Source organism: Larus michahellis, chromosome 3 (genome assembly GCF_964199755.1).
Source record: "Larus michahellis chromosome 3, bLarMic1.1, whole genome shotgun sequence".
NCBI lineage: Eukaryota > Metazoa > Chordata > Aves > Charadriiformes > Laridae > Larus > Larus michahellis.
In genome coordinates this window covers 11122504-11133421 of record NC_133898.1, presented here as the reverse complement: position 1 = coordinate 11133421, position 10918 = coordinate 11122504, and the positions used below count along the sequence as shown (strand labels likewise).

At 41.2% G+C, this 10918-nt stretch overlaps 1 long non-coding RNA gene across 1 annotated transcript; it reads left to right on the top strand.

Moving 5' to 3' along the window:
- The first annotated feature begins 1540 nt into the window (after positions 1-1540).
- Positions 1541-10537, top strand: LOC141740237 (uncharacterized). Its single transcript, XR_012585928.1, has 3 exons — positions 1541-1832; positions 2438-2590; positions 8566-10537. It is a non-coding gene; the product is annotated as an uncharacterized LOC141740237 (long non-coding RNA).
- The last annotated feature ends 381 nt before the right edge of the window (positions 10538-10918 follow it).

Here is a 10918-nt window from a genome sequence, read left to right as displayed (position 1 = left end):
CTCTCTTCAATCTCCATTTTTTGATCCTGGAGACTACTTCTGGGCCTAATCCTGCACCTGCCCTAGATACAGGGATACAGCAAAGCCTACCCGCTTCTCTGCAACAGAATAAAGGAAACAAGTGCAGTGATTAAGTTCTTCCTTATCTGTGCAGATAAAAGATGAAAAAAAAGTACTTCTGTCTAAACTGCACACTGCCCCAATCACTCAAGGAAGAGAATAGACGGAGCAGCAAGAAAAGATGATGTAGCAGTGTCAGACAAATGTCTTCACAGTTAAACTGCAACACACTGGCTTTTGGGGCTGGCTGCTGTTATTATCCATTTAGTGCCAGTTGCTGCCACTTCTCCCGTGTGGATTGGATCCCATTTTGTATGTAGCTCCACTGGGTGCAACCCACTGTGAGCAAGTTGGGCTTTAAGCACCTAATGGCCTCTTGTGCTGGAAGACTCCTCAGCGACCCTCCCAAGAACCATCTGTGATTGCTTCGCTTCACTGGAGAGAGCATTTGAGATTGCGTTGTTTAAGGTGAGAGTCCTCAGTGGGGACAGGCTTGATTTTGCACTCCTGGTTTTATCTGAGATGAAGGACATTTGTCTTGTGGCTCCTGCCACGAAGAGCAGCCATGTGCTCCCATTGCAGTCACCCAGCGGCATGCTCACACTTCAGGGCTCAGTGGGAGACCAGTGGCGGCTCAGGGCTTCTTTTCTCCGTGCAATAGCTTGAAAAATCACATTCAGGATTGACCACAACCATGTCTGTGAACAAACTGTCTTCTTTCATATCCCTTCAAGCGGGGCACCAAAGTGTCCCCTCTTAAGACTGCACTTGAAAGTTCTTGTATTAAATTGTGCTTGCCAATACAGCTAATAAATGCATTAAAGGACTCATTAAGGTTTTGAAATATGTATCTTTGCCATTCGGTTGCTTTGTCTATGAAGTTCAATTAGCAGTACCTACTTCAGAGAGATTGGGGAAGGTGCATTTATAATTAATTTCTGTGCTGCATTTTAAGGTACTTAGAGGAAAGGCACCCTAAGTGCACAGCATTACTATTAATAGCATGCTTTTGCACTGGCTCATAAATATCTGCCCTGCTTCTTCTCTCTCTTTACTTTTCCCCCATTTTCAGAGAAATTATCATATTTTAGAAAAACAAATGCTAATTGGATGAAACCTCAGGAAAGAAAATGCTCAAATAACCTTGGAAATTACGATTTTTTTTATGATTGAGTATGTTTATTTCAGGCAGTAGTACATGTAAACTAGGAGAAAATGGGAATATAAAAATATATAGGATGCCTACCACATAATGGTTCCTTGCAGGAGGAAGAACAATAAATATTTAATAAAAATGCAAATATGAAGCCATCTAAGGAGCAACTTCTGCCATAATTTCACAGGGAGAGACCAAGTGCAATAGGTTAATGCCTTGAACTTCCTTAAAGAGCTGGGCCTTCAGCAATTCATTCCCCTGCACCTAGAAAAGATTGAGCTGAATTATTTATGTTTTGGAAATCTTTGGCAGTTCATATTCGTCACTCCGACACAGGAGATACAGTTACTGCATGTTGTTCCATCGGGCGTTGCTTGACAAGCTCTCCTCACAGGCAAAATGCAGCAGCAGAATGGAGCTTGCTTTCAGCTTGCTGAATTGTCTCCTTGTCCCCCCCGGCAGCGGGCAGGCGACTGCACCAGCAGCGAGCGGAACCTGGCACAGAAGTTGCGGCATGAGCGAGGACAGAAAGGTGGTCAGTTGGCTTAGACTCTGGGCAGCAACTGTTAAAGAGCTGCGTCCAACAGCAGATGAAAGGACCTAAAGACTATCTGTGGTATGTTGTTTTCTTATCTCTTGGGTGTCTTTCAAGACATATGATCCAAATGAATGAGTTCTTTGTAATAATTAAATACTGAAGCCTATTTAACTGATCGTATCATCAAGCAGCTAACAGGAAGCATAAATCATTTTATTATATGCTTTCTTAGTATAACAAAATGTGGGTTGGTTGGGGTATTTTTTTTTTTTCTTTGGGTTTTTTTTAAGACCTGTTGTTCAGATCAGTAGAGAAACTTCAGTCACAGAAATCTTGCATGAAGCACTGTCTATGATTTGTACTGGGCTTCTGGATGATGACCAGCCTTCCTGGGCTGCAGGCAGCATCTTTACTTTTAGAAATTAAGATGAGTAGAATGTAATTTGGTAGGCAAAGCTGGAGCCATTAGCCTGTGGTCAGACCTGCTCACGAACGCAGATTTAAAATGAAAAGAATGACTTAAACACACCTGGCTGGGAGCACTGCGGGCTGCTTGTCAGCACTCTGACTGCTCAGCTGAGCCAGTGTTGTGAGGAACAAAGGTATGCCGGGTTCATCCACATGCACAAGTTTGCAAGTCTACTACAGGGTGCCCTCAGCATGTTACTTTGTTTTCTCCCCAGGAATGCCTGGAAGAAAAAAATTCAGGGATGAAAGTAAAACTCAAAAAATTTGTGGCACCACATCGCCGAAGCACTGCAGCTCAGAATACCGTGTGGAAGTCCAACACATTTAGATGCATCTACCAAAACCCCTTCAGTAATATTTGAAATAAGGTAGCCACAAAGCAAAATAAACTTGCATTGGGACCTGATGTTGCTTTCCGTTTGTCCTCAGTTCCTTCATCTGCCATGGAAATAGGAAGTGGCCAAACTTGTAAACAGGACGATCTCACCAGATAAAGGTGCTTGACAGTGACATTGTGCCACAGTCTAAACTGGTGACAGCTTGTGAGATTTCACAGGAGGCAGAGAACTTACCGCAGTTTTCACCATTGAGAGCAGGGTTTTGTAGTATGTTTTTTTTTTCCTTTGAGAACCAACACAAACGACAAAAGTATTTTTCTGCCTGTGCCTTGGAAAGAAAAGGTGACTTCTGTGACTGTCAGCTCTGCAAATTCCGTCCGACACCTGAAAGCAAAGCTGTGATATTTCTGGCTGTTACACCATTGATAGCAACAAAAATGCAGCATCTTTGACTGTGCTAGATAGCCACAAAGTCGAATTTAGGCCTGAGGAGATTGGTGTCCTTGGACATCCTCCACCAGAAGAGCATGCTTAGCCATCTGCAGAGAAAGAAGGGCTTTTCCAAGAAGGAATTCAGGATCTGTGTTGATCCTTGCTCCGAGTCTGCTGCTGGTAAAGCAGCCCACTCACACTGACTACAGAGGGGCAGTCTTAGCCTCCACACGACAAATTTCCACTTGGGAAACACATTCCTGGTGAACTGTTTAAATGTTAGGGCCTGAGCAACCCCAGAGGCCACACTCTGCCCAAGACTGCCTTTTCCAGGGGAACAGATAGAGAGCGCTCACCTAAGCAGAAGCTGCAAAATGTGTATTTTATCCTTTCTGTTCATTTGTGTGGCTTTCGGTTTTACTTCTGTGCTCTATTTGAGCCCTGTGCCACAGGCGGTAATCAGCTTCCTCATGGGCATTGCTGGGAAAATCCCTGCTGTCTTACTCATGTTTGGGATCCAGTGACGAGTTTATTTATACAACATTGCTTCCTTCACCTTACCATATTTTAAAGAATCCCTGCTAAGTTTTGCTCCCAAGATGTCTTGTGGTGCAGGACCACGGTATGGCCCCATTTCTCTGTGCCCAAATGTCATGCTTTTCCCTTTGAGCATACTCCTGTTAGAGGCCAGGATAAAATCTCTCATCTGGTTACGAGGGCTCTGAGCAGCTGCAAAGGACCAACCCTCTACATCAGAGATAAAACACACTTGGCCCCTACAGTAGCTTGTGGTATTGCCTGACACAAAAAGCATTGGTGAAACTCAGGATGCAAGGCAAAAATGACATCTTGCCACTTTTCTTCTTCTCTCTTCTACTTCTGTTGGAGCAGCCCTGGGGAATGGCTTTGCTCTTCTAATAAGCTGCAAGAAAGCTGAGGCTGATCCATCAGCCATAAATTTCTGCAGTGCAAAGATACTTCAAGCTCACTATTTTCCTTCCTGGGCTTGCTGTAGCCTAGACACAGTGGTGGGACAGTAGCCAACAGAGCAACGCCAGGCACTCCTGCCAGCAGCAGGTGTTTTTATACCTCTGAAATGGTGCAAAGAAATAATAGCACCACTAGAGGTGTATTTGCATTCAGCCTTCCTCTGGTACCTTTCAATGGTCTGTCACTAAATGTCTGCATTTAGTTCTTTCTCTTGTTCAGTGCTCAATACATAATAACATTTTGTTTTCATTGACTTTAAATATAAATATTATGTCTGTGGTGTGTTCCAAAACCTTATACCTATGAGTAGTTTCCCACAAGGCCAAAGTTTTCTTTTGAGAAGGATTTGGTAACAAGCTGAGTGTGCTGGCTGATTCCCAACCAATTATTTATTCAGAGAAACAACTTCTGCTTGCGAACAGACTGCAAAGTCCTCAGGTCTGTTTCTTACTCAGAATTATTCATGGGTTTTCTCAGTGACAGATAGTTGGTCTGCAAAAATGTGCATTTCACAATTTTTCACCTGAAGAAGGCTCAGTCACTCAGGGATCTGGGAACGTGACAATCCATACAACAAGAAATACACACTAAGCTGCACTTGGTATGCTGACATAATGCAATACACAAGATGCTCAGATTCTAGGGAAAATGTTGGGTTTTTCTTTAGTTAGCCTCTACCAGGATAGCTTTGTCCTGTGTCTCTGTAAGCGGAATGCCAGCAGGTCTACTTTAAAGCATCTCAAATAGCTTGACACAGAACTGAATTGTGCTTCGCGGACATAACCTTTGTAACCAAAATGAAGAGAGTGCCAAAAGGCAAGAAAGCCAGCCAGAAGCAATCAGTTGCTACCAGGCTCTCTGCAAGGAACTGCCAAGTAACATGCCTCCAGAGGTTAGGGTCTGGGGGGAAGCAGAGACATGCACGTACTACAATGAGCAATGAACCCGGATGTAGTACAAGACACTACAGAGATGGGATTTTCAACCGTCTTGAGGGCTAAACAGTCCTCCATCAGCAACTTCAAACTAAAAGCAAGAGACAGAACTAGGCAAGAAACATTATGCTTGGTGTTCCTGGGGTAAAATATCAAATATCAGCAGAAAATTGAACCAGAATACACATTTAGGTGACAAAAATCTTGACCAGTGCTGATGAAAATGTTAGAATCAAAAATATGGTTTCATCTGGAGCTACAGGGATGAAAAGCAGCTTCTGGGACTTGAAGAAGAACAATTTCCAAAGAAATCATGATCTTAGGGGTTTTCTCATCCAAAAGAAGGTATGCTTAAGAGAAGTTAGCGCCTGATATTAAAGATGATACATCCTATTGTACAGTTAATCTAAACACACAGGGGCACGATCCTGAATGCACATGCATCATTGTTCTTGCTGGAAAAAACACACAAGGGTTTCCGACTAGCAGGTTAAGGCACAAAAAGTCAGAAAGTGAAGACAGGCAGAAGGGAGACTGTGGCTCTGTACTGAACTTTGGCATCCTTAGTGAGAGGAGAGTTACATCAGCTTTACTTCTAAAGGTACCTACAGATGGAGATTTCCACTTAGCTAGGAAAATATAGGTACAAGCTGTATTGCATTTTCTTGATCCTTGTCTAAAGTAAAAGTGGCTTTTGTTCAGGGAAAGCAGTTACGACAAAATACTAAAAATACTGTAAGAAATCACTTACTAGAGGATGTGCTATCGACCATTCCAAACAGACAATATCCAAATTATAACAGATGCAAGTAACCACAAAGCACTGACCCTATGTACATCTTACATCTGTTTAAAAACAAATCATGTGTTAAAAGACCCATTCTATACATGATGCACATAACCAAAGATCTGCATGGTTACTTTATGCGCCAATAACATGAGCAGATCCTCTAATTTAGCCATCACGAACTAAAAACCCACAGTCTGTTGGTATCTTCTCATCAGTGCTCCTCAAGCTGGGAGATAGATTACTTAATTTACTATATTTTTATTTATTAAAAAGTTTATCCTACAGTCTGATCTGTTTAAATACTGATACAAGCTACCCTAAAGTTTTTGTTGTTGGTTCTACACCTTCCCCCCCCCCCAAAAAAAAAAAAAAGCTGTATCTACTTGTTCTAAGAACTAGTCTTTAGATTTAGATAGTTAATCCCCAAACCCCAAAATAGAAGATATCCGACACACATTTTTGTCTGTGGAGGTTGATTAACTCTCAAGGGGAAGACTGGATTTCTTCTCCAGGGGCAACCTCTGATTCAAGACTTGATACTTTCCTCAGGCACATCATCTCATTAACCAAACATGCATTACATTGTTCTTTTCCTTAAAAAGCTACAGCAAGATCTCTACCCCAGTGAAGTCCACCGGAAATCTGCCATACATTCCATCAAGGCAACGATATTTCTCTTATTCAGTATCATGAGGTGACCCAAGTAGCGACCATAAGCAATATCATCCTCGATGATACCTCTTACACAAATTTATCCTGCACATTTTTATTTCTCAGGATAAACATTTTGGAGAGTTAGTTTTTACAAACTGTTATTTCATCAAGCTGTGTATTTACATGGACATAATTTGCCAGTCCCTTTGTTCACTCGACAGCATCCAATTAGCCCCTGAACTCCTTCACAGAACACTTAATTTCCCACTTTGGCAATTCCTACCATATTTCAGCTAACCTTTCTGTTAAGACTCTCTCTCCGATCTGTTAATAGCTCTGGCCTTTAGGGGCTGCAGACCCTCTGACAATTCCCACCAAGTCCTTTTACCATGCCACTAGGGCCTTCCTCCCCAGCTGTGCACTTGCGTCTTCCTCACCTGGTTTCCACTACACCCCCATCTTTACTAACTCAGAAATTTGTATTCCTCTTTCTGACTAATATTTTGTCACACAGACAAGATCTGATTGAGTCATATTTATTGCTGCCTGGTGCACTCTGTAAAAGTTTCCATTCTCCTTCCTACAAATTATAGGCTATAGTAATATATACACCCTGTAACCATGCATTAACATTCAGTCTATTTTTATTTTGCATAAATGCTAGCGCTGACTTGGAATTGCTCTTGCTTCAGCACCAGGGGAGGAGGGAGAAAGAGGATGATTTTGCAATTAGTGACGCCCAACTATGCTCCTCCAGAAGATGACTTCAGCTGCTGCAGAATGAGGCCAATGCTGAATGTTTCATAAACCTCCCTGAATTTTCTTCAGTATCCTTAAAGCAACTGTAACTAGATCCAGAATGATTTCCAAACATCTTAATTGTGTAAGTCAGATAAGTCATCACTATTCTGAGTAAAAAAGCAAAGCAAAACAAAACCAAAACAACTACCTGGATTAGGATAGCGCAGATTTCATTTATTTGAGGCACCAAGAGGTTTTGAAACTGTCCTTAAGAAATAGCTTCATCTTTAAGTACCAATCCACTTTTAAAAATACACCTCGAGTGTTTTCAGTCTCTTTTGAAAGTACCTATCTCTGGCCTGCCTAGTGGATAGCCCTGGTTTTAAACTGGCTTTGACCGAAGAAATGTAAAGCAGCGGTCTATATGTTAAATACGAGGGCACCCTCTAGCGGTGACAATGCTGGCTTTTCTCCACGGGACACAAGCACTCCATTAGGAAAAGATGCAGCAGCAGGGCTGTTCCTGTATATTAAATGCCATCCCAAATGCAGGCATTTGCTCTTTATACAGTTTTCATTTTCTTCTTGCATCTTTTTCAGTTAATTTCTTTCCTACTTGCTTCTTCTTGACCTCCCGTGTGATTTCTTTTTCACTTCACAACATCCATAAAGAAATTCAAATGTTAGCTTTCCCTAAACATGACAGTGGGTTTAGGGAATCAATGGAATCATTTGAAAGCATCAAGGTGTTTAGAAAATGCCTTTATAGACAAATTGGAAGAATTCGGTTTTCAAATCTGATGCCAATTTTACCAAAGCATCTGCATTTTGATTTTCACCACTGCAGATTAAATAATTAATTAGCAAGAGGAACAAACATGAATCTTGGTGCTGGCACACCAAGCAATCACTCCTCTTTAGCTGTGACTGCACACAACAGCCTAACATCCCTTCTGCTACTGCTTTTACTAATCCCAACACCGAAGATGACTGAGTATGAGAAAACAGACCCAACAAGCCATCAGAATAGAGAGCCTCACCATTGTGAAAGTGAGAGTCCGCAGCACCTGAGGATCTTCACTCATAGGGTATGGTGGCTTCTGTGGAGCCAACGATGTTCAGAACCAAACAGCAAGCTATGCAGCGTTCAGTCCTTTCCTTGAGTTAGGCTATCGGTCAGCAATGCAACACTGGGGGCTCATAACTCATGGAAAATACAACGCTCAAACTCCTGAGCAGCATTTTTAAAAATGCTTAAGCTTTCCTGAAAATAATTCCATGTGGCAGGTGGCAGTAGGTTGTTCCACTCATTCATTTTAGTTGATAATTAAATGATTATTTTAATATTATTAATTAAGCCTCAGTAGCATGGGTTTGGTTCTGTTCTCAAACGATTTATCTTGTGAAAATCTTGCAATTGTTCTCATGAAGATTTATGCCTCTGTGTTTGTGTGTATGTACAGGAATATAAAAGGACTGTGAGCTGCTATTTTTGTGCTCTACCATCCTGTGGATTTGTTGGAGTTTAATCAAAAGGAGAAGATTTGATTCTAAACATTGCTACAGAATAGCAAGAGGTTGTACATGGTAATCACAAGCAAGACTGAACAGAGCAAAAGGAGAAATCCACCCGTTACCTTGTTCCACTTTTTCCTTCCAGTGAGAGAGTTAAAGGAAAATTTGACGTGGTTTCTTTTGGGCAATAAAGACCTGAAATACTGCACACAAATCAAGATAGAAATTTGCTAGTCAATGTTGGTGTGCTCCCGGGCAAGGGTACCACGGTACAGAAAGGAAAATGAAAACACTGGAGTACCTGGGAGAGTGAGAAGGACACTACTGAGGGTAACCCTCAATGGGAACACAAGAGATCAAGTTCAAGCTGCCCACACACCCTCTAACAAACATGTCAAACCACAACACCTGGAAATTTTTGTTTTGTGAAGTTGGTCTGAAAATGTCCTGAGAACCACGAAAGTTTGGGAAATTTTACATCCTGCCAGTTTTCTCCTAGCAATTTATTTGCTCTTGCTGCCAATCCAGGCTGTCAACAGAAAATGTATTTGTTTCAACCTAAAGCTAGTTTTCAAACCACTGAATGACTTCAGGTCAACTGAATGAACTATGAGGTTTTGTGTGAAGTTTCACTTTTCTTACTCAAAACTAACAGAAAGAAAATATGAAGATGGTTACAGCAGGCACAGAAATCGACGGACACCAGCCATGGTCCGACGAAAGCTCTGTAATGTGGGAACAAGACTATGAAGAAACAAGTTTGAATAACGTGTTTGGGTGTCAGCCTCCAGCAAATTGCGAGGTCCCATAGTAAGCGTGATTCCTTTCACTTCTCACAGTTTGGGGAAAACAAAGTTCAGAAGCTGCCTGCTGTTTGGGATACTAGAATAGTTTGCCAGTGGAAAAATCAGATATTAATGACGTTTGTGTTTTAGTCTGATTTAAGCCTTCCACCTCTGCTAAGGAAGCATCTGTTGATATTGTAAATGTAACTTATTTTATTGATCCGTGTCTCAGTTGTGGAACAGCATGATCTTCCCACAGCCCTTTCTCAGGCTTGGGGGCTGTTCTGGAGGTAATGGCTCCAGCCCCGTGCTTTTGCTCCCAGAGAATGCTGTCGGCATGCCCAAGGCTGACACCAGTGGAAAACTGCCCAGCTGCACTGTCTGATTCATGCTGGCTTTCTAATCTCTGCAAGTTTTCATCGATGACTTAAGCCTCATTGGCACAATGATGTCCCCTTTGCCAGCATGTCTAACTCACTCAATCTACATGCTCAGACTTCCCTTCTGATTATTTCCGGGTTCTCTGGCTTCTCTGGGACTATTTTCAATTGACATAATTGTTAGTATTACACGTTAGTTCTGAAAGTATATTGTTTTTTCTAGTTTTCTCAGTGCAACATAGATGTCCTTAAAATGCAGATTATTTAAAAGAGAAGAAACACAGTCTGAATGACTATATTTTTCTATTTCAGGGCTCTTCTAGAAAAACTCCTTAACTGCTAGCCTCTCATAACCATGTGCAGTGAATAAAACACAGAATAATTCTCTAATATAACAGCAATAAATATTTTAGCGGTAACTCCTTATTGTCTTTGTTATGTTTAAAAAATGAAGTTACCTCTATCATACTAGTTTTTAGGTAAAGCCCATGAGTAAATGCTTTTGATAGCCAGGTTTTACATCGCAAGCCAAGCAAATGTTAAATATAAACAGAGATATGGAAATTATTTATTACCGTCACTGGAAAACGTTACACGAACCTTTCTGCATTCTTCGTACCATCTAAGAACAAGCACAATTCTCCTTTGCCTCATACCAGTGATCTCACGTGGTAGACATGCCGAATTACGAGCCTAAAAAAACATCAATCACTGTGGAATTCCACAACTCATTAGCTTAAAGGTAAGGAAAATGTTAAAAAAAAAAAAAAACAAAAAAAGGAGAGGAGAAACACAGAACAAGTGTCAAATGTGATGTTATATAATTAACATCAAAATTGCTAATACATATCTTGTTATAGCTCAACATCAGCAAGACTGGCAGAGCCATCCTCTTAAAAAAAAAAAAAAGTTTCTCCTTAATTCTCATTCATTAATGCCAAGTAGCTTGAAACAGTTCCCAGTACGCAGCACAGCATTGTTGGCAAAGCAGCTTCCAATCCTGTGAAAGTGTTCTATTTCTGTAATGCAGCTTAATCAGTATTAATACACTTCTTACTCACTGAAAGGCAGTAATCACCATAAAGATACTTGGTATTTATACAGGAGCAATGCGTGTAATTCCATCAGAAATGCCC